Genomic DNA, 24,644 nt, shown 5'->3' with positions numbered 1-24,644 from the left:
TACTAATATATTCTGTACATTACAAAACATACAAGAATAGAAATTAAAAAGGATGAGATAAGGATTAAATAAAACAGTATTTTAAAATATTTTTATTATTACTGGTACAAAAACCCCTCTTTACTCTCGCAAAAAAAATTAATTTTTTTTTGAGACAGCCATGTGATTGAATATGCTTCATTAAATTTTAAAATGGTGGCTTGACACTTTGTAATACAGTAATTTGAAGGTCTGATTCTAAATTCAGTTTATTTCAGTACTTGGTTTTAATGGCTGTCATAGCTGGAAAACACAATTTACAAAGATACGTACATCCAAATGAAAGTGCATCACTGGCTGCACTTACTAAATCATGATACTCACTTTTCATTCCCAAGTACTAATTATACAAAGTTTTTTCTTAAAATTTGGCCAGTAAATTTCTATCTTCCCCGATATCAATCAGTTGTTATTGCAAACTAATGGAAGGTGTTGCATTTTTGTATTTTTAATAAATGGGTTCAAAACCCCCTGAAACTCTTGATTTGGAAGACTTTTAAGCAGGTGAGGAAATTGTTTCCAAGTTTAAGTGTACAGATATGAGAGTTTTTATAGATGACACACATCTTTTCTGGCAACAAAATCACACAATGATGGAAACATTTCCAAACATGTTTTCAAAATGCTCTCTTCATAGCACGAATTTTTTTCAAAAAGCAGTCACCTTCTTGCTCATTGTTAAAACGTCACCTTCACCTTGAAGGGACACATTAAGTGTCTCTATTTTTTTGAAAACATCTGTTTGTCAGCATACTGCTGACAGCCACTTCTCATCACAGAACAGGTCAGCACATCCAGAATACTTGTCTTTTTCCAAAAGGAAAACGCGTAATTGATCTTTAAGTTTTACAACTCTTCTAAGCACTTTGCCATCATAACCAGCAAACCTCTGCACAGTACAAAAGATCTTCCTGGTCACTCCCCATGTCATTACAAATTATTGTAAAGATTCTACTATTTAAAGGTTTTATTTTCATATAATTAAACACATTGATGACAACCTGCAGCACTTTGTGCACTTCTGGCTCCAACTTGCTTGTTGCTTGCCTGTCTATGATGCAGTGAATGAATCCATGGCCTCTTTGCAGGAATTTTTTTAAGCCGTTTGTCCATTTTGTGAAGGTTAGTTTAGTTAAAACTAGGTAATACAATCCATAAATCCACCTAACCGAGCACTTGTAAACAATGAACAAGTGACGGTGCTACTGCGATCCCTCCACACTGTGGAATACTAAATCCACCCTCAGGACACCTTGCAAACCATACATGACACAGGACCATCTGACATACGGACCGAGTGAGGGTGCCAACGTCAATACATGTATTAAATAGAGCTTAATTTCCTTCTTATTTTTCAGATAAAACGTAAGTCCTAATATTTTCTTCCCACACCTCAATGGATGGTCTTGCACACCCCACTTTGGGGGCTACTGATATGGAAGACCTCAAAGGAGCAACACATGCAATCAATTCTGTGGCAGGTAAACTCAAATTCTTCACAAGAAACCAAGATCTGCAATCTACTTCTAATCATACGTTAAAAAATTAGTTTTAGCGTACTTCTGTAACTGACAAATTATGATTATTTTTACTAGGATTTTTCCTCCTACTGTTCAACCTGCAGAGACCTAAAATGCTAGGGGTTTTGTTTGTTTGCTTTAGTTCGTTCGGTGGCTGGGGTTTGTGGGGTTTTTTAACTCTACTCCCAGCATGCACAAAGCAAAGTAAATATAGAAATAAAGAAATAAACTGTGTCAAAGTCCTTAGGTAGACAGTTCATTGCCTAACCTCCTCAGACTTCAGGTTTCAGGTACTGATTTGTCTGCAAGGCATACCACCTGCCCTAACCTGAGTTTCTGGCTCTGCTTGCTACTAAGCTGCTAACTGCATTTGGCAAATATGTGTTTGCCAATCTCCTGATAACAGGGAAGTGAGAATTCACTACACTTAGCTTTGCATCTTTCCCTTGAAGGAAAAAATGACCATGATGCCTGGGAGAAATTATTACAATGCTAGAGAGATCCCAACAGAGGATGGAGATGAAACAAAGCTAGGCTTGGGGTTGGCTGAGGGGCTGCATGTTTCTGCAGTAACTACATGACTGCATTCCACATCAACAGTGCCCCAATGTTCTGTTTCGGCCCTTGTAAAATGAACATCCTTCTATAATAGCAGTCTATCTCATATTCTTGCCAATATGGTACACCTAGGTACATTTACATAGCAATGATTACAGTTCCAGATTTTTAGTATGTTGTAAACAAAAAACTGCATTAACATGTGTGTCAAATACTATTCAGAAAAACAAATTAAAATATATGGAAGTGCAAAAAAAGATTTTAAAGTTTTTTAAATACACATAGCTTTTTATCAACAATACATGAAGAAAGTGTTATGTCATATTTTATATTCAAAACAGCTTTACTGAACAGAGCAAATTAGTTGAACTGACTGATTGTGGTCCTATCATGTTCCAAAGATTCCATAGCTACAGCACCTCCCATCCTTATTTAACAGATTAGGAATTAAGAACTGGTTAGGAATTAAGGGGAAAGGAAACATGAAATTTTCTCTGAGTCGAAAGAAGAAAACTAATCAATTGGTTTTTCTAGTAACTTCTTTTTCAGGAATACATCAAAAAAATTTATTTAAGGCTTGAGTCATCAGTTATTTTCATCAGTAACTACCCAAACTCAGCTACTGACACTTTTAAACAAACTTAACAGATTATTGTCTAATGAGCTCTGATGCAGGTTGGCTCTCCTGGGAGAAGAGAGAGCCTGCTCATGCCATGATGATTATAATTTTCATTCAAGATCCAAAAAGCTACTCTTACTGTATTATTGAAAAAAACCCAAACAAAAAAACAGAAGTCTTCACTGCCTGACGCACACAGGGTCACACTCACTCCCAGTTGAACATGTCTTTTTTCCAGGTAAACAAAGCCTTCAGGAAGAAAAGCTGGCCAAGTTTCATTGTACAAGATGAAGGATCTTACTAGAGCTTTGGACACCTATTACTCCTTGAAGGCTAGTCTGGATATGTGACAAATGCTGCTACACAATTGAAGAGGAGAAGCATAATCCAAAACTAAGCCCCTCAGCCTTTGATAGGAAAATTACTACCCTGATGCAGTCATGGTGAGGTGTGGGGGATGAGACATGGGACAACAATGCTATTTATCACATGAACTGTTTGCAGTAGTGATAAAAACAGTATTAGAGACATTGTGCAAGATACTAGTACTGATTGTCATATTCAAGAAAAGGACAGGACATGAAGAGCACTACTGGGAGAATAAACACAATGAAAGAGCAGTCTAACAGTAAGTGTCCTAGAAGTAAATCTGCTTATCAACTATAAATATGTCAGGAACATGTAGAAAACAAACAAAAACAAAAAAAAGGCTACTGAATTAAAAGAATAGTGTCAACATAAATGTTTCCAAAAATCTCACGTTTCTGGGGGGCAAGGTTGCAGCAGAGAGAGGCAGCAAGCATATACTGTATGAAACTAAGCAGGGACAATGAAGTCACATAGCAGAGGGACTGACAGACTTGCATTAGGATGGGATTACACCATCACTCTTTTGTCTCATTAGAACTATAAATTTTCAGAAGTTGAGAAAGTTTTTAAAAAGTTCTACAATTAGAAATTCTTATAGTTTCTACTGAAAAACTGGAAGTTTCAAAGACTAGCAGCCTCCTGTGTTTATGAGCCAGAAGAAACTGTATCTGTATGGCCAAAAATAACCAAAATTTCAACTAAACAAATTGTCTGATATTGGTGAAGGAAGACATGGGATGGTAACTACATGAAGTGAAGTGATGATATTCCTTTGGAGGATTGAGAAGTTTTCACAACCAGGGATAATGTCAGAAGCAAAATACCAGCACTTTCTTGATCTAATTTGCAAGAAAGCCTATATGACAAAGAAAAACAGGTGGTGAAGCAGCAGTGAAAGATGGGGGGGGGGGGGTTAAATAAACAATTTTAGAAAGTTTTATTTCAAATAATGCAAGTCCTAACCACTAATGGGCAAGGGAACACTATGCCATATGGGCACTATTTACTGCTTTCTTGCATCATGCACACACTTTTTTTTCGTCAGCCCTAAATCCCCCTAAATTCTTGTTACTCAAAATAAATGCCCAGTTTGGCTACTGAACATGTTCATTAAGGGTTAAAATCTTTGAGGTTATCTCTACCTAATCTTAGAAAGAGGATTACATACAGCAATGTAAGAATCACCATCCTTGTAGTCATAATATTCCTGAAAATCAGGGGATTAATTCTAACAGGGCTAGTCACCACATATTCCCAAATATGAACCTGCTACACCTCTTTATTCAAGTTCTAGGTTAAACTTCATCGGCCTAAAGGATGTGAAGCTTTACTTTCAGAACTGTTTCACTAACACACACAACCCCCCACCCACTCAAAATTCCTGGATACCAAAAATAAATTAAGAGAGAGTCTTGACAGCCACATAAAGATCATCATTATCACAACACTTCTATCTAAACCATTCTCATCATACATAACCATTACATCAACTGGAAGAGTACAATTTATTTATTAACCCCTATTACAGATATTTTTAAAATTAGTATTACTTCAGTTGTATAAATTATTTTGGGTAACTACAGATCAACTAGGACAAAATAAGACCCTAGCAAAACCATGAAATGTCTGACACAGTAGTCTATTAAAAAATTAAAGGATCATTTCCTAACTCATGTGAATCAACAGTTTCATGGAAGAGAGTCTAGTTAACAATAACAGCATTATGAATTTATACTTCAGAATAAGAATTTTAAGAATTTTATCAGTTTCATCATTTATCAGTTTCATCTGACACAAGACAAAACACTGAACAGAAAATAAATATAATTCTAATTTAAAATGAGTTATATTCAATCACAATGTATTTGGGCTTACTGATGGTGCTTTAACAACCACTGATTTATTCTCTTGCTAACCTGACACTTCTGTTCCGGAAATAATATAGAACGTGATGGATAAGGGAGGAGAAAAAATAAACACGAACAGATTACACCATGAGTGAGCACTGTTAATTCAAAAGTCTTCCTGAATGCCCAAAACATGAATAAGAAAACTTGAGATCTAGTTGTATAAATGCACTAAGCACGGACAAAGTACATAGATGAGCAAAATGCCTATTACTAACCTCCCTACTAACATCTTTAATTCAATTTACCGTAAGTAAGAATTGAGTTGGCTAGGTAAAATCACCATAATGCCATAAATACTGTTTTTCACATATCAGAGCATATCTTCAAACAAGAATGGAAATGCAGAAAAATATTTTCTTAATAATTTTTTTTTTTTTTTAAAACAGGGAAGCTCATCTATTCAAGATTATTCCCACCCCACCCCCCAAGCAAAAAGGTAGGAAAGGTTGAAGGAAGAAGGATAGGGTGGGGAAGAAATAACTGATCTGAAACTTTAAAATCTATGGCTATTTAACATAATAAATAGTTCTATGGAGAGTCATGGGAAAATAACACCACTGACATTAGTTACTTTTCCTTGTTACAAAGCATAAACACAAACATTAGAAAGGCCATGTTACTTTGATTATAAAGTCCTACATGTAAAAAATCCTTAAAACAAAAAAAACACACACACAAAAAAACCCAAACCCAAAAATGTTTTAGGTTCAGATTAACAAGATATCCAACAACACAATTATGCCTTTATCAGCACTATTTAGTGCTGGATTACCTGAAGTTACCACAATACTTTCACAATTCTATTAGATGTAAAAGTGAACAATATGTGCACTATCACAGTATTAGCAGTACAAATTTGTGTTCTACACTTCAGACATTCCCTTCCTGTTCTCCTGCCTCCACATACACACACTTTTGTTTTCAAGATGGGATAATCCTGCTGGCAATAACCTTGTTCCTTCAGTGGAAAAAGAGGACATGGAGGCAGGACTAGAAATGTGGATCATTTCCTACTCCCCCTAACACAGTGGAACAGCCGTCTTTTTCCTGAAAGATGCTCACATACAGTTGCTTTGTCACCCTGTATTGCATGCTCCACCATGGACACAGTCTCCCAAGAACATCCCTCCTTCCCACACCTCACACTCCAGAAGATCAGAACAGCTACAGTACACAGAGATTCTGCCCCCTACAGCCTCCTGAAATCACCGGTCACTTGTCCAAAACCTTTAGCAGTGTTGCAACAATTGGCCTTTTTACATTATCAAAAAAGCCAGTACCACAAAAGCACAAGGTAAAACCAAAAATAGGTGTTATTAAGTGGTAGCAAAACCAGAAATAGAGAAATGAGAGATAGTATAGTAGCTTTGAAGATAGCACCGTTCCTAAAACAGCATACTAAAGGAGTTATACAATAGTCCAAAATAGAAGAGGCAGCTTTTAAAGGCAATGAAATTGATGATATACCAAAGAAAACTTAACTTTCCACTTCTCCTCTTCAATTCTCAAAAAGGGTTTACTTTCAATGGGGACGGGGACGGGGGGAGAGGACGGACGATGGACACAGACACAACTCATGACTCCTCTACAACAAAATCAAAAAGTATAACATTGGAAGCAAGTTTCCTGATATGAAAATAAGAACAAAGAACAAAAATAAGAAAAGAAAAAAGAACTTTTCTTATATCAGATGCAAGTAAATTTCTTAACTGATTCCCTTCCATTCAAGCTTCCAAAATCCAGAATTTTTATTCAATGCAATTGATTTGAAATGCAATAGATTTGAAGGTCTATTTCACTATTTATCAACAATAAGAATGGCAATGATTGCTAATCTCAGCAGGAACATTCTCAACACCAAGACCCCTTGAATTTTCTGATCTGAATATATTCTGATCACATCTCTACCAAAGGCACAATATTTTTCTAATTTTGTTACAGCAAATTGAATTTATGTCTAATTAACTGATTTTTTTTTTAAAGATAGAGATTTTAACTGTATTCCTTGCAGAGAGAAGCAGTAATTCTATATCATTTAAAAAAATTAAGGGTATCTCCCTTTGACATTGAGAAAGTTTCATCTCAGAAACTGTTCACACACAAATAGAGAACAGATCTGTTTCAGATCTGGAGAAGAATCTGTAGACTCAAAAACGTGTTGGCCTTTATTAAACTGAGCGGGATAGTAAAGGATCATTTCTACAACTCATCTTGCCTACAGCAACACTAACAACAAAATTCTAAGACTTGACACTCCCTAAACAGATAGCTTTGGTCATCAACAACTAAAATTGCAACAATATTTACACCTTGGCAAATAGAGAATTTTAAAGTCAAAGTTTTATTTCCCTGAATGCCACAAGCCTGCCTGCTACTTTAAGATGCAATGGAAAAACTATGCTTATCAGCAAGGTGTATCCTCCACAAACACCAATATAGACATCTGAACTTTCTGCTTGACATGGGTGGCAAAATTAATTCATTGCTCTTCACAAAAATTTGATCTGTCCTCTTCCACTTCAGATGCCTTCTTCCTTTTTAAGATCTACTATTACAGGCTAATTCAAAATGTCTGCAATTCCCTTCTCCTTTCTGACCAAATATATGGTAACCAGGAATATAGTGCAAAGCCCAGTTTGTACTTTTTTTAGGTGTGATGGACTAGGGATACAGGCAAGACACATTATGTAGGCCAAGGCATTAGCTTTTATTTATCGGTAATTTATCAGTGTATGTGAAGAGGAAAAAAAACCTCTCCTGGGAACAAAAGCTTCCAGCAAAAAGCTATATTCATGGACATACATTTAATCTAAATACTTGCTGGTTTTATTCCTTTCAATTGGATGCCAGAATTTAAAATACTCACACACTGTTTTACATTCCTCTTTTTCAGGTATAACTGATTAAATTTAACAGTGGAGAGATGGTACCTTGATATGCTGCAGATGTTTAAAAGGTTTCCTTCATGTATGCACTATGTTACACTCACTCTTAAGGAACCAAATTGTTTGAACACAAGGACAAACTTTAAGAAAAGGAAAATATTGTTTAGTCATACTACTGTTTTCATTATCTCACATTACACATCCTTCTAGCTAGCAAGGAGTTTAAAAAGGGTTATATTTAGTTGTAAATGAACATATTGTAACAGTTACGCAGACAGTAAGTCCCCCTTAAAATTACTAAAAGTTGCAAAAATGTTAAGAGAGATTTTTTTTTAATGTCAAATAGGAAGGCTTGACATTTTTTAATTTATTGAAACTAAGTAAAGGAATAGAACAAGAACTACAGACTAATAAAGCACCATTAAGCAGCAGGCCTTGTTTTGTCTCTCTCATACATACACTGAAAGAAACAGTCCAGAGACAAAAACCAGTAACCAGTGCTCTGATCTGTGACTCCTGCTAGACATATGCAAGGCAGGCAAAGTCCAAGTTAGACAAACAGCTCTAACCTTTGTTTTCTAATCTGAATGCTTTACACTGAAGGTCTTAGATTCTTTAATAGATTTCTTTATATGACACTGAAATGTTATGGTTTTTTCACAGACTAAGTCAAGTTCCTTGGTTTTTGGTATTCTGCTTTTGCCCCAACACAAGCTGCAAATTCCCAATCACACTTCTTTTTTTACCTGCATGAGTTCAATCACTTCCTGTTTTTTAAACCCCTTATTTTTTGTTGTTTTCACCTTTACTACCTTTACCTTTCAGTCCTATGTATATTTTTGTCTTTGAATTTTACACCTCAATCATTTAGAATTTTTATGGGAAATATTTTAATTATCCACCACAGAAGTACACATGAAAGCTGTATGTTAGGAAATAAAAAATATTTATGCTTGGAACCATGCATGTTTGCCATCAGTTTTTCTAACTATGTCTTAAAATTATGCATCACGAAGATGAAAGAACCTGCAACATTACCTGTCCTAACTTCTGTGACAGTGTGCTCAAGGAAGAAAAGGTTATTAACTTTAAGAATTCCTGTGAAAACAATTTAAGCTACAGTCCTATGCTCAAACTGAAGGCAAAAGATGGCACAAGACATATTCGGAACCATAAAACAGAATAACTTTAATAATTAACTTGGAAATTTGTAAGATGCAATGAGTAGTATTGAACGGTATCCTTCCCTATGAAGCATCATTTGTAAAAGTATTTTAAATAGTAGCTTAAGTCATTGTTTAATAGTTTAGAGAATATTAGAAATGAAAATCAGTTTTTCACTGATCATTTAAAATAATACTGCTAAGAGCACTGATTTTACTTCTCATCACACAAGGGAAAGACACAACTGCAGTACTTTCATGACAAGATTGTAGTAAGATCATCATTTGCTGAGCAACAAATTATTTTGTGTGGCACCTACTCTTGGTTTTAAACTTCGGTCAAACAAATATTGATGGACTGAGGGTCCAAGGGAAAATTCTAGGGTACTGTTTAACAAAATGAAAAACTAGCAACTTTAAACTATTTAACAGAATACTTAGCTACTTATCAAGATGATAAGACTCCTGCAGATCCCTTTACTACTTACTTCTACTTACTACTAGTTTCTCTAATTCCTTGGATATTGGTGAGTTTAAAAATACATTTATGTAAAAAAAACCCCAACAACTGGATTCCATCAGACTTACAAATATTACCTATACAAACAAATAGATCTGGAAAACTTGAAAGGACAGTAGTAAGTGCTCTTCAAAATCTTTGTAACTGTAGGACATATTCTATGCTAATAGTGAACATCTTTTTAAGTCAATGGTCCAATGAAAGTGCTCTTAGCACCAAACATTCATCCCATAAATGACACATTGACTAAATATAATCCCAAATCACAAAATATAATGGTTGAGGTTGGAAGAGACCTCTGGAGGTCATCTGTTCCAATCCCCCTGCTCAAGCAGGGCCAGCTAGATGCAGTTGCCCAGGACTGTATCCAGACGGCTTTTGAATTACCTCCAAGGATGAGACTCCGCAACCTTCCTGGACAACCTGTGCCAGTGCTTGGTCACCCTCACAGTAAAAAATTGCTTCCTCATGTTCAGAGGGAACCTCCTGTGTTTCAGTTTGTGCCCATTGCCTCTAGCCTTGTCACTGGGCACCACTGAGAAGAGCCTGGCTCTGTCCTTTTTGCACCCCCCTTCAGGTATTTATATACATTAATGAGATCCCCCCCAAGTCTTCTCCAGGCTGAACAGTCCCAGCTCTCTGAGCCTCTCCTCAAAGGAGAGGTGCTCCAGTGCCTTAATCATCTTCATGGCCCTTCACTGACTTCTCTCCAGTACGTCCATGTCTCTCTTGTACTGTGGAACCTAGCACAGGATTCCAGGTGTGGACTCACCAGCACTGAATAAAGGGGAAGGATCATCTCCTTCAACTTGCTGGCAATTCTTTGTCTAATACAGCCCAGGATGCCATTAGCCATTTTTGCCCCCAGGGCACATGTCTGCCTCATGTGCAACTTGGTGTTCATGAGGACCCCCAGGTCCTTTTCTGCCAGCAGAATGTCTTGCTTCTTCCTGTTAAAACTCAAAAAGTACTACCAAAACCATCTTCAATTGACAATATCCCTCACTCCTTTACCTAGGAGTAGCTTACAAGCATTGTCAAAAGGAAGGAATTACTTGAGGCTGAGAAGGCTGAAAAAGGACCCAAAAATATTAAGTAGTAAATCCGACTTCAATAAACCAAAGGAGAATAAAGCTATACGAAAGTCCTCATATTTTCTGTTATCATCAACATACTTTTTGGAGGGAATCTTCAAGCCAGCCAAAACAGTAAAGGACACAGTAGCATTTCATTTCTCATGTTTTCACTGAGCCCACAGCACATACTGACAGGTATAGATATACCAGTAGCTTCCTTAGGATCTGCTTTGACATTAGTAGAATTTCAGCTTCAGCAGCCTCCTCCTCATGGTCTGTAAGGCCTTGTCAGCAAGGCAAGGCATTAGTTCTTCCTGACAACTAACAGCTTCCCCAGAGATACTTCAATATCCATGATACATTGCAAATATTTTGTTACTAAATTCCAACCCTACGGCACACCTATAAAGAACTGAACTGCAAAGCAAATTGTCATTCTTCTTAAATCACAGAACATCCTGAGATGGAAGAGACCCACAGGGATCATGGAGTCCAACTCCTGACTCCACACAGGGCAACCTTAAAGTTAAACAATGTATCTAAGAGCACTGTCTGACCACTTCTTGAACTGGAAGTGTTGGTCAGTTCCCAGAGCTATGATATCATTGGTATTAGCAAGATTTGGTGGAATGAGTCCCACAGTTGGAGTGCTGGGATGGAGGGCTACAGGATGTTCAGGAGGAATAGGCAAGGTGGAGGAGCTGCACTATATGCAAGGGAGGGTTTGACTGTACAGCCCTTACAATTAGTGATGTGGTTGAAAGCCTCTGGGTGAGCATTAAGGGGATGGAAAACAAAGGCGGTATTGTAGCAGGTGTCTACTACCTATCACCCAGCCAGGATATAAGCACTGATGAGTTATTCTGTAGGCAATCAGGAGAAATCCTGGAACTGTAGCCCTTGTCCTTATGGGAGATTTCAACATCCCAAATATCAACTGGGAATATCATACTGCTGAGATGAGCAAGCCTGGTAAATTCTTGAAGTTTGTGGAAGATGACTCGTCACAAGTACGCACTCAGTGAGCCAACTAGGAAAGATGCCCTTCTGGACTTGCTACTTGTGAGTAGAGAAGAACTCGTGGGCAATGTGATGGTAGGTGTCTGTCTTGACCACAGCAATCACAGAATGGTCAAGTTTAAAATTTTCAGTGTAATCAGAAAAAAGGACAGCAGACTTGCTATGCTGGACTTCAGGAGAGCAAACTTTAAGCTATTCAGGGAGCTGTTTAGCAGAGTACCCTGGGAATCTGCTTTTGAGGGCTTAGGAATCCATGATTGCTGATCAGTCTTTAAGAACCACGTTTTAGAAGCGCAGGAGCAGGCAATTCCACTGTGTTGTAAGTCAAGCAAGCAGGGCAGAAGACCAGCTTGGCTGAATTCCTCCATGTTCAACACAAGGGAACTCCTCATGGAGCTCAAGAGGAAAAATAAATTATATGATCTCTGGAAGCAAGGTCAGGCTTTGCAGCAAGATTAGAGAGCTGTGGTTCATATATGCAGGGAGAAGACACAAAAGGCCAAAGCTCAATTAGCGTTGAAACTGGCCGGTGTTGTTTCAGATAACAAGGGCTTTCTTAGGTATGTTAATAGCAGGAGGAGGTCTAAAGAAAACATTGGACCAATACTTGTTGAAGATGGTCATCTGACTAATAGGGGTGAAGAAAACACAGAGGCATTCAATGGGTTTTTTGCCCCAGTCTTTAATAACATTGATAGACCTTGGGCTGCCCAGTCCCCTGAATCGGAGGGCCATGAGTATGGGAACAGTGACTTTCCATTTGTGAATACTGAAATTGTAAGGGACCAGCTGTATCAGCTGAACGTTCACAAGTCCATAGGGCCTGATGGGATTCATCCCAGAGTACTGAAGGAGCTAGTGGATGTTATGGCAGGACCCCTCTCTATCATCTACCAAAGGTCTTGGGAGTCTGGGGAGGTCCCTGCTGACTGGAAGCTAGCCAATGTTATTCCAATCTACAAAAAGGGCATCAGGGAAGACCCAGGGAACTACAGACCTGGTAGTCTAACCTCAGCTCCTGAAAAGTTATGGAAAAAAATCATACTGGGCACTACTGAAAGGCATTTAAAGAATAATGCAATCATCAGGCACAGTCAACATGGGTTCACAAAGGGAAGTCCTGTTTAACTAATTTCATATCCTTCTATGATAAGGTCACCCTCCTCATGGATGAAAGGAAGGCGAGGGATATAGTTTTTCTGGATATTAGTAAGGTTTCTCATACTGTCCCTCATAGCATCCTTCTGGACAAGTTGTTCAACTGTGCGATGAGTGGGTTCACAGTGCACTGTGTGAAGAACTGGCTGAAGGGCAGGGCTCAAAGTGTTGTAGTGAATGGGGCTACAGCTGGTTGGCACCCGGTCGCTAGCAGTGTTCCTCAGGGCTCAACTCTAGGGCCAGTTCTGTTCAATATTTTTATCAATGATGTGGATGCTGGAGTTGAATGTACCATTAGCAAGTTTGCTGACTGGGAAGTGGAGAGGGAGATGCTGATGTCTTCTCCCAGGTATCCTGTGATAGGACGTGTGGGAAGGGTTCAACATTGCATCAGGGGAGGTTCAGACTGGACCTGAAGAAGCATTTCTTTACCAAGAGGGTGGCCAAACACTGGAACAGGCTTCCTAGAAAGGTGGTCGATGCCCCAAGCCTCTCAGTGTTTAAGGGCATTATCCAAATGCCTCTTAACACCATGCTTTAACTTTTGGTCAGCCCTGAATTGGTCAAAGCAGTTGGACTAGATGATCGTTGTAGATCCCTCCCAACTGAAACAGTCTGTTCTATTTTTGTACACTGACAGCTTAGGGCCAAGACCACTTCCCTGGGGAGCTTGTTCTAGTGCTTGACCACTCCTTCAGTGAAGAACTCTTTCCTTATATCCAATCTGGACTTCTCCTGATGCGGTTTTAAGCCATTCCCTCACATCCCATCACTGGATACCAGAAGGAGATCAGCACCTCCTTCTCCACTCCCCCTCATGAGGAAGATGTAGTCAGCAATGAGGTCACCCCTCAATCTCCTCTTCTCTAAGCTGAACAAACCCAATATCCTCAGCTGCTCCTTGTAAGTCACTCACACACACACCCCCCAGTCCTTTCACCATTTTTGTTGCCCTCTTTTGGACAAATTCTAATATGTATCAGACCTGGTGTGTGAAGAAAACATTTCCATTTTTATCTTTCTTAAGCCAACCTATATGCAGTTCCCACCCCACCCTCCTCAGAAAACAAATCTTTGTCCACTCAGATTGGCATGGAGAGCAAAAAAATGTTTCATTTTCTGTATTTTTTCAAGCACATGCACTGACCCTTGCTTCAGATGCTGCAACATTGATCCATGCATTATCTACAATATATTGCCAGCCTCATATTAGCATGTAAGAAAAAATATAGTACAATTACAGAGGTTTATAAAACCCCATTTTTCAGAGTGTTATGCAGGACATCCAAACAAATGACAGGCTATGATTCCAATGCACACGTCTGCCTGTTCTGTTTTGCCTTATACTTCGACTAGCAAAGACCTTTTTAACCTGGTTTCCCAAGCAAACATCACATGTATGACTCATAGTGTCCACCTGCCTCTTCCCACTCTTCCTTTCATGTCCATCCCTCTAAATGAATCTGTTCACCACCAAATTCAGTTAAAATAAACTGATAAGTAATGTCCTCCAATACACTAAGTTCCCATGAGCTTCATGAAAATCAACAGCTAGGTAGAAGAAAGACACACAATTTCCTGCACTTGCTGAGCTAAGGACTGCAGCATGAACTCAAGCTATCCACACTGCCTGGCTCAAAGGCTACACAGTCACCACAGACAGAGCTCTCAATCAAGTCTGAGCTGGAGCCATCCATAGCAGCTTTTTTACTACAATTAAGAAAGGTCTGGAATAGCAGATGGAGAAGAGAATTGTAAAGATGTAAGAAAAAATTGTATGAAGCCTAGTTCCACTGCTCACAAAACAACTTATTGGCAAAATATTTAGGGTCCACCTCACTTGTGAAGCTTAATCACGATGATGCTTCTAGGTCCTACTGCAATATCAAACAATGAAAAATATCACAATGCCTCCTCTGTGTATTACAGATAGGACCACATGCACAGTGACACAAATGGAATAAATTACTTCCAGGTTGCTTCAACAGAACAATGGTAGTTAAAGGCCGACAGTACAACACATATGTCAAGAAATCAGGGAAGATTATTTCCTCCTTCATTTTAATAATTCAGCTGAATAGCCTTCATATCTGCCAGAATACATAATACACTAGCTACACACTGGTCTCCAGCCTCTCTGGGTTGCCTTCCGCTATGGATAATGCTAATGGTTGGTATAAATGATTGTTTATCAGACTTGCATCAAGAGCAATGTAAAGTAATATACTGAGATATACCACTAAAATACGGGCAGATTTTAGCATACCTACACCACAAACAGAAAACCTTACCATAGTTACATGTAGGCACTTCCATATTAAATTTAACTCTATAGGTAACATATCATAACAATATGGAAAACAGAGAGGTATGGGCTTCAGAACAGGCAGGCAGCCTGAGCACATACCAAGAGTGTCCAGATAGCTTATAAAATCCACTCACAAGAATTCATGCCTGTCACCACCACCTTATTAGTCACAATAGCCATGACTAGCATAAGCACATCTCTACTGCAGTCACAGCAAAATTAACAAACAAACAAATTCCAAAGAAACATAAAATAACATTAAAGATGGTTAACCAAGAGTGCTGCTGTTTCTCTTACACCCTCCCCCTTGTTTTTGTGGGGATATGAAGAAACCATGACTAAGGAATACCAATAATGGTAAATACATTAATACTGCCCCACAAAATAGTCTCCCAGTCTCCCTATTGTTCTGGTAAGTCAGTAAAAGATGACAATTCGAAGAAGCAGGGAAGAGAACCTCTCAGTATTACGGGCTTAAGTGGCAGAAAGGGTCCTTTGCACATTTTTTGGCAGTAAGGGATTTGATGTGATGCACCTCCCCTCAGTAACTCTGTCTCAAAAAATAGCCCAAAGAGGTACAAGCAGAATTCACTGCATGTTCTCACTCTTTTTTCTCTGAATATTTGCTTTTTTAAATGTGCTATGCAAGCCTCTTTCCAGCTGTCAATCTCAGCAGTGCTAAAACACTAAAACACGTCTGTCCTAATTCCAATCACAGACTGCACTAATCTTACCTATTACTACCCGAGAGCCCTCACGCAAGCATTGTCACTTATTTTTTTCAAAAATAGCCCTTCAGTCTCTACAGTGCTAGAGAATTCAACCAGATCGTTAGTAAGGCTCCCAGGTGATAAATAATTCTTACTTCTTAAAACAAAGAGTTGCCTGTTTCTGCTAATTATTTTTCCAATACAATTCTAACCTGAGTTAATCTAATTCCAAACTTTAACAACATAAAAATGACAAGTTGAAAACATGAAAATTAATAACACATAAGCCTTACCAGAAGAGCCCAAAGCTTGACTTCTCAAGGGTCAATATTGGACCACATCAATACATTGCATATTAAGTCTAACTCAACACTACAAAGGAATCAATGGGCTATAAGAAAACTATTTAAATTTCGTAGTAAAAGAGTGTTTGAAATATTAGTTATTTTCATTTTAGGTGAAGAGATGGAGTTCATGAGAAATGCAGATATTCTCATGAGGGTCAAGTATCCTTTCTGGTAAATAGCTAAAGGCTAAATCATATAACTTAAAATCATTATCAGCTAATTCTTGAGAACAACGCTGCCTTGAAACCAAGTGACTACAAAAAGTGCACAGAAAAGATCATCCAAGTCCCCACCAAAAGAAGTCAATTTTCAATTCCCTTATGTTGGTTTTCGAGGAACTTTCAGGGGTAGATATTAGAGAGAGAGGAAAGACAAGCAAGGGAAAAGCATCTCCAGCATCCTTTACCCACACAACGTACACTTGCATAACATGGTCAACACACAGGTCTTCCACCCTGAAGAATATTATCCTTAGTCATTCTGTAAGTCTCCTTCCACATAAATCAGTCATCCTTGCTGTCCTTCTTTGTAATGTCTCCAGTTCTACTCTATACCTTTTGAGACAGGGTAGAAAGTGGAAAAGATGAAAAAATGCACAAAGCATTCATTCAAGATAGGAATGCACTGTGAATTATAAACAGTGGCATCATGATGTTGTCTGTTTTATTCTTCATTCTATTCTTACATCTACCACATCAGCCTTTGAAACCATCAGCTTTTAAGCAGGGGAGCATCAATAAACATCTGGAAAAATGTTCTTACTTCCCCTCTGTTAACAGGGAGGGATTGAAACACAAAATTTTCAAGTATTCAGGAAAATAAGTCCAAAATGTATGTCTCTGCTAATACAGATTTATTTAATCTAATTTTAATTTATTACGGCTTTTAAAGCTTTGAAACTGAAGCAACCAGCATAATAGATTTGCTCAAAATAGACAAGAACATCAGCCAACTCTGAAAGCAAGCTGCCCCTGGTAGTGAAAAAAAAAAAAAAAAACCCCAACAAAACAAGGCAGGCTGTAGCGGGCAGTCTAGACTAACTTGCTCATAGGAAATACTTAAAAATGTGGTTAGTCTGCACCGAAATGCAATCTGTATAATCTTTTTTACTAAAACTCCTATTACTTAGCAATGGATTTTTTCCTTGTCTGTATAACAACCTATTCCTTATTTTGAATCATACATCAGCCAATCCCAACTGAATCTTGTAAGAACTACTTCTTGATAGACTACCCTACTCAACTTTCAAAGTGTGCTCTAACATCTCCTTGTTTAGTTGTACCACAGAGGGTTAAAACCATAGGCTGAAATTTACTCATATTCTATTCAAGATTCTGTTGGCCTCTGCTGGAGGCCTCTCTTCCTTCACTTCTTTTCATGCTAAATATAAAAAATATTTTCCATTTATTTGCACAGGAGCAGTACTATTCTAACAGCTTTCTCACGCATCAGTTATTTTTTCCTGATCAAAAATGGAATACAAACAACAAAGAAACACAATAGTCCATTTGTAAAAGAGCTAAAGCTAGGAGGTCTCTACACAGTACCAGAACCACTTGCCATACAATAGTAACATTTAGCAGTTTTCAAATACACTTATGCAATTATTATAAAAATAGTATGCAAGCTAGTATATGTTATATTCTTAACACATTCCAACATCTACTTTTTATTCCATTCCTAACAGGACATTTTCATAAAGCAATTCATAATTATGTCTGGCTGTTATTACCAAATACTTAATTTACACCCCATTTTGATGAATAGTTCTAGCTACTCCTTCCAATATGTATTAGGTCTCCTATATTAACACAAAAATGCATCTATTACCAAATACTAAACTAGCCCCGTTATGTCCCTCTGAAGTTTCCAGTTCCATTACTCAGTAATATCACCACCTACAGATTTTGCCAGCCAGATCATTATTAGCAGTCTTTTTCTCATGTTACGAACTAAGACTCCAACTAGTTTTCTTCCCCACAGCTATTCCCTTAACAATGCAGTTTTACTCACCATGCCAAGACAACATAGCTTTGTCAGCAACCTCTCATAAGACATTCAGCCAGGGATTTATTTTATTTTATTTTGAAATGACACACAAATGTCAGTCTTCCACCAAATTTTCAATACTAATTGAATTTTTCCTGTCCTTCTAACTTGCATCCAGAAGTCAAAATACACTTTTTCCTTTCAAACCCAGAATCTTCCCAGCTACTACAGAAGGACAGTGATCATTTTCTAAAAAGATAACACTGTAAAGAGGTAGCTGGAAGCAGAATATAAAAAGTGCCAAGAATGAAGGCATAAACAGAACTAAAACTTAAAAAAAAGCAGCTTCCACACTTCTACGCCCAGGGGAAGAGAAAACGGAAGTTTGGCAATCCTGTTACTCTTCATCTTCTATTTAGCTTTCCTCTTATATTTTATTTTGCTTTTCAACTGTTATATTTACACACAGATACTTTAATGTCACTCTGTGTGTACTAGAAAATGCAAAAGAGCCAACTCCAATATACCAGTTAGTGAAAACAAGTTCAGTTTTTAAGACAAATATATCTTGATCTGTTCAGCAGTTTTAGTTTGTGCTTGCAAGCAAGCAAAAAAAAAATCTTACTGAATTTCTCACAAACTAGCAGACCACTGTTTCAAAACTGCACGTGTTCTTTTTTCAGTTCTGATACCCAAGTATATTGTGCAATTCTACAGATTATGAAGTTTATCTTTCTTGTTTACTTTTCCCTCTTCTAAAACTCCTTTGATTTGATTTATACTGCGAAATCACTGGCTACCCTGAAATCCACATACAATCCAAAGTTCTCTCGTATTTTTCACCCACCTATATGAGGAACAGATTAAAGGTCCCATCTGTTTCTTTTTTAAAGCACCCTTCTGCTAATCTCCTGCTCCATTTAATTCTTACAGCAAAAAATCTTGGTTAGAAATCCCAGTAACTAGAAATGTGCGCATAGTATACTCTGTATACTTATGTCAGTGTTCACAGAAGCACAGACGAGAGCTCTCTTCTGCCCACTTCAGGCTGCAAGGTGAAGATACTTGAACGTGTAAAACAATTATTCTGCTGTTTGTTTTTAAAATGTGACATCCTCTTCTCATCGTTTTTAAAATTGTTTTCTTCCATCTCCACAATGATCTTCAGCAAGATAACTCTAAAATCCTAACAGAAAAAAGTAGATGGGAGTAATTCTGTTAGAACTACTTGAGAAGGTCGGTTACCAACATTTATTTGTATTCTCAATGCCATTTACGCATAAGACAAATCAAGAGAATGTCCTACTGTGTCTTCAGTAACAGATATTATATTTGAAAGCATTATTCTGAAGTGATCTGAGCCAATGAAAGATTCCTTGCATTAGATATCAGAGGCTAAATTTCACTACAAAAGAAAAGACTATTGGCCGTACAAGTTACATCACTCCAAGTTAACATCCTTAACAGTGAGGATGTTAAGAAGTCTTCAGGTTTTGAACTGGTTACATTTAAGTATGCTCAGACTCTAGTCACTTAAAGCAGAACATAAGCATCTCTAACATATTCCTGCAATAAGAAAAATGGTGATTAATAAAAAAAGTTTCAAAAGCACAAGAATGTAATCTGCTTTGTTAAACACATGCTTCACTTCAATTTTTATTGAAGACTTTACTTTAGTCAGAAGCCATTATAAAGTAACACAACCACCTAAGTAAATTTCAGTTTATTCTTCAAAGTCAGTAGAATTTATACATTAAATCCAAATCCATATTCTCTTTAAATAGGATTTTGAAAGTGCTTTTTTGCTTTTTTGACAATACTCAGTTCAAACTGTACATTAGATTACAAACTTACACAATCCTCAACATTGACTAAGGGGAGAGGGAATTAAAAAAAATTATGTTTGCCATATATCTGCTGTTACAGAACCACAGCAATATAGAATCATGCAAACCTGCAATGTTTAATTGCTTCATACTACATACCACATATGTAGTAGTTACTAAGACCCACATTAACACAAGCATAAAGCTTTCCCTGACATGCTATGAAATTTAAAAAAAAAAAAAAACCCACAACCAAAAAAAACATAGTGTTCTCCCAGGTAAATAATTCTGACATACTGCAACTACTCAGAGAGCTAATAGCTTCCCTGGAATCTCCAGCGTGCCTCTGTAAAGCAACACTACATTCACAAAACAGAGCTAAATTTCAGTATGCTCCTGGTTAAACTATTAGGTCTTCAAACAGAGCAAAAACATATCCCAAAAAGCAGTAATTAGAACTTTCCACTTAAGGAAAGCAATTAAAAACAAAAACACCCTCTTAAAAGGTACTGTAGCAACTTTCAGCAAAAACCATGCCATGTCACTGTTCTACAGCGAAAAAGAAGAGCGTGCACCACTCATAAGACCTGTTCTCTTCTACAAGCTTTTGGAATGCCTCTTCTAGACACTCCAACTCCAGCCATATAGTTTTGCTTCAAAAAAAAACAGGTGAGATCTCCAATACTTCCAATGGTCCTTACCCATGACTATTTTACATCACTACAGGAGAATGTCAGCAGTTTATGATAAATCTGAGCACCTACAGAGAAAGTATCCTACTGATGCAATGAAAACAAACTTTTAAAGAAGGACCTGGATGCAACCAACTCCTATTGGCTGCATTTGTACACAGACCAAAGCAATACAGAAGAATATCGCTATACATTGCTTAACTCAGAATTCAAAGGAAGAGTTTGGCAGTTCTGGTTTACAAGTTCCATAAGGACAGCAAAAATAACAGGATTTTGGTTAAACTGACACTACCATAGAAACTGGGGAACCCTATCCCAATTTACACACCCTCATACAGGAAGGCACACTGGAGCAGGTTTTCTATTGACTTTGAGTCATATGCAACTGATGCAGAGCTGGAAAGCCTTTTTTTTTTTTTTTTTAATTGAGGTGAATGTTACACTGTGAAGAAGCAGGTAAGAGCAGTACTAACCTAGCTTAAAAGATAGACATTTTTATCAGTAGCTTCACTCCTTCTCTTCAGTCTATACAAAAGAGTCTTCTTAACCAAGTTAAAAGTAACTTCCAAGAATCACTTATGCATAGCTTGCTGCAAGCACTTCTTTTTGGTTTTGTCTACCACCATCCATTCCCTCTCCAAGCCTTCTCACTTCATTATCGGCATTTCATCCAACTAAATTCTAGGATGAACTTGGGTTTTTTGGGGGGATTTGGGTTGTGGCTTTTTTAAGCTAACAACAAGTGTTTGCTCTAAGTGCATAAGTAGTAGCCATTTTCAATTAACAAACATGGCTTAGGTCACGATTTTTCAATTATGGAACCTTAGTTTTCAAATCTAGTGTTTTAATGGCATAGGAATACTGAAGCATGAAGAAACTGAATGCAATACCAACTTCTTGTCACAGATCCTTACCCCCGACTCTTCTTTGTGTCCAAAACCCAGGAGAAACCACTTTCCCCACACACATACTTTAAAAGAAAAAACAGGAAAGGGAGTAGAAATTCCAACTTATCAAAATTTCCAACTTCATGTGGAAAGATAAGAAGGAAAATGAAAAGCAATAGAACTTAGCTGACATTCCTCCTTCTTCCAAGGGTTCCACAGCCTCAGGAAAAGAGGTTGGCTCTGAACTGTCAGTATTGCCATGATTTAAGAAGCACCTGTAGACAGGTGATTATTTAAACTTTATTGCGAACCCTTTAACAAAAACAGGCAGGCTGACTTACAATGTTTTGTTCACCGATGTTTAGCCACAAATGTAAATTATTTTTCCAACAAAAATAATCCATATCCTTTTGGTAACAAGGTGTCCGATGCCAAGAGATTAAATCAGTCCCAGGTACATAAAATTGCTTTCATGTTTTCAAGTAAAATTATGTATTTAAGTGAAGTATTCTACAGTGTCATTGGAAAGAGACTACTGATAGTGGTAGAGTTACTCAAGCTAGAAGCATTTATAGGATCAGACCTTTAAAATATAGCTCAAAATACACACCAAAGAGATGACAAAAGGATTCTAAATCCACAGTTTCACAAGCAAGATCAGATGAAAGTATTTCTAGTTGCCGCATTTGAACGCATCTTTGTCAAGAGTCCAGATTAACTGTGCTTTTACAACTGTAAAATTTTTCTCAAGAGGTTGAAGAATCCTTTAAACTTTTTTCTATGCAAAATTTCTTTAATCTTTATTAGTATTAAAATCAATGAGAAATAATAATTCAGTTTATACCTTGACTAACACAGACTCAGATAAGGCAGCATATAAAATCAAAACAAACAAAAAAAAAAAAGCCAGTCCATGTAAGTGAGGTTTTATCACAGCCCACCAATAATGTTTGCTACTATATCACAAAGGGATTAAAGCAGAATATGAATTTTAAGGGGAGACTCATTACTACGAAGGCCACATTGTCTCTCACGTGTATGACCATATATAATCCAGCCACCTGCAGTCAGTGACAATATCACCTAGTAAGACAGTGTTATTAAACTTGCATAACCTGGGGGGGGTTTAATGCAAAATATCCTGATGACTTTCTATATGACACAAGTGCCATGTGAAAACATGACTGAAATATGAAAATCTCTTTTTACAGTTTCACCCAAACATCGAAGAGCTCCCATTAAAATAATTAGATAGTAGTGTGTCAAAGTCCTTTTCTCTCTTTGATGTACCGTTTAAACATTTATAGAACTGGAAGCAGAGCTAGATCATTCTAGTTAAACTGGGATAAGAACTGGTATTGTTCTGAAAATAAGACAACTACAAATAAAACCAAGTAAATAAACACTTACACTTAGTTGTAATGTTTTGCCACAACATAAACAAAGATAAATGACATAAATAGGTCTTTCGAGGTCTCGAATTCACAGTCTGCTCAGCAAAACATACATTAAGAGGACGCAGAGAGACTAGCAGACACATATAACTTGAGCAGTAACCGTAACGACTTCCCACCCTGCTGTGCCCCCTCCTCTTGAGGGGAGGCACACTACGCATATTGTGTGAGGGGTGACAGCAGTTCATTGTAGAGGGGAAACGGCTCTTCACCTCCTCCTTCCCCAGTTTCACCAAAGGACGGTGAACTGAAACGTAACAATATCCTTCTCCTCTGCTTTCATCCCGTAGATAAGCCAGCGAGGGCGGCCGTGGAACTACCTCACTGACTCCCAGTCACTAATGCCTCTCGCAATCCACTCAGCGTTGACACAGGTCGGGACTCAGCCCTCAGTCACCCTCACTCGAAAGGCCGTAGACCGGAGTAAACAAGGTTATTCGCCTGACACCAGACACCAGCGACACCCCCCGCCCCATACCTCCACAAGCTCACCAAAGTACCGACCCTCCCTCCCCTTGCCAGGTGTGGGCCAGGAGGCCCTCAGCCCTGCCCCGACGAGAGCCAGGGCGGGAGACGGCAGGGAAACACAGCAGCCCTCCAGTCACCGAATGGGGGCATCGAAAGGGGAGAAGCAACAGCCGCCCCCCCACCGGGAGGGCCCGAGGGATGCGACGAGCTGAAGTGCCGGAAAGGAGAGACCGAGACCTTACTACAGCTCCCTTCGCCATTTTAGCCCCCACGCCCATTCCCCCCCTTCCCCGCCCCTCGGTGACAGGGGCAGCTCGCACCCCTCCCGAGCCCACCCCCCTGTCCTCGCCGCCCCCCCCCCCCCCCCCCCCCCCTTCCCCACGGCCGAACGGCGGCGAAGAACAGCGAGAAAAACGGCAGGCGTTTTTCTCCTCAGGCCGGTCGGGCTCTGCCGGGCCAGACCGCAAAGCGAGACGGCTGCGGCACAGCCTGTTTTGTTTGCTTACCGTGGCTCGCAGCCTCACAGCTGCTGCCGCCTCCTCCTTCTCCTTCCTCCCACCTTTTTCTTCTTCTTCTTTTTCTCCTCCTCGCCGCCGCGGCGGCTCCTCACCCCTCCGCGCCGCGCTCCGCCGCCGCCGCCGCGCAGAATGATGCCATCTCACAGCGGCATCGGCGGCTCCTGCACAACAACCCCCCTCCCGCCGCGGCCACCCCTGTTCCTGCTGCTGCTGCTGCTGCTGCTGCCGCCGCCGCCGCCGCGGCCACCCCTGTTCCGGCTGCTGCTGCTGCTGCCGCCGCCGCCGCCGCTCCCGCCGCCGCCGCCGCCGCTCCCGCCGCCGCGCGCCCCCAACGGCCGAGCCAGCCTCGTGCGCGCGCGTCGGGCACGGGCAGCAGGAACTTGTGGAGGAGCCGGCGCTCGGGCCCCGTCGGAACCAAGTAGTGCGCAGCGGCGGTGGGAGGGAAAAAGGCGAGGCCACACCGAGGCTCTTCAAAGGGGACAGGGCTTATTCCTAGCGCCTGCCCCGGGCTGAACCAACTCGGGCGCTGCGGCGGGGAGAAGAGCCGAGCGGACTGAATCAACTTCTGCGAAGGCAGGGGAGGAGGGGCCGGGCTCCAGCGCCGGGGT

At 39.2% G+C, this 24,644-nt stretch overlaps 1 protein-coding gene across 2 annotated transcripts in view; it reads right to left on the bottom strand.

The window, feature by feature from the left end:
- The window catches only part of WWP1 (WW domain containing E3 ubiquitin protein ligase 1), a 62,070-nt gene extending 37,851 nt beyond the window's left edge, over window positions 1-24,219 (bottom strand). For both annotated transcript variants that reach the window (XM_069779615.1, XM_069779617.1), the window contains exon 1: window positions 24,025-24,219. The gene's annotated coding sequence lies outside the window, so the exon portion shown is untranslated. The remainder of the gene's footprint in view (window positions 1-24,024) is intronic.
- Between the last annotated feature and the right edge of the window lie 425 nt (window positions 24,220-24,644).

The sequence above is a fragment of the Haliaeetus albicilla genome, chromosome 3, assembly GCF_947461875.1.
Source record: "Haliaeetus albicilla chromosome 3, bHalAlb1.1, whole genome shotgun sequence".
NCBI classification, from domain to species: Eukaryota; Metazoa; Chordata; class Aves; order Accipitriformes; family Accipitridae; genus Haliaeetus; species Haliaeetus albicilla.
The sequence above is the reverse complement of the archived record's forward strand: the minus strand, read 5'-3'. Positions and strand labels throughout refer to the sequence as shown.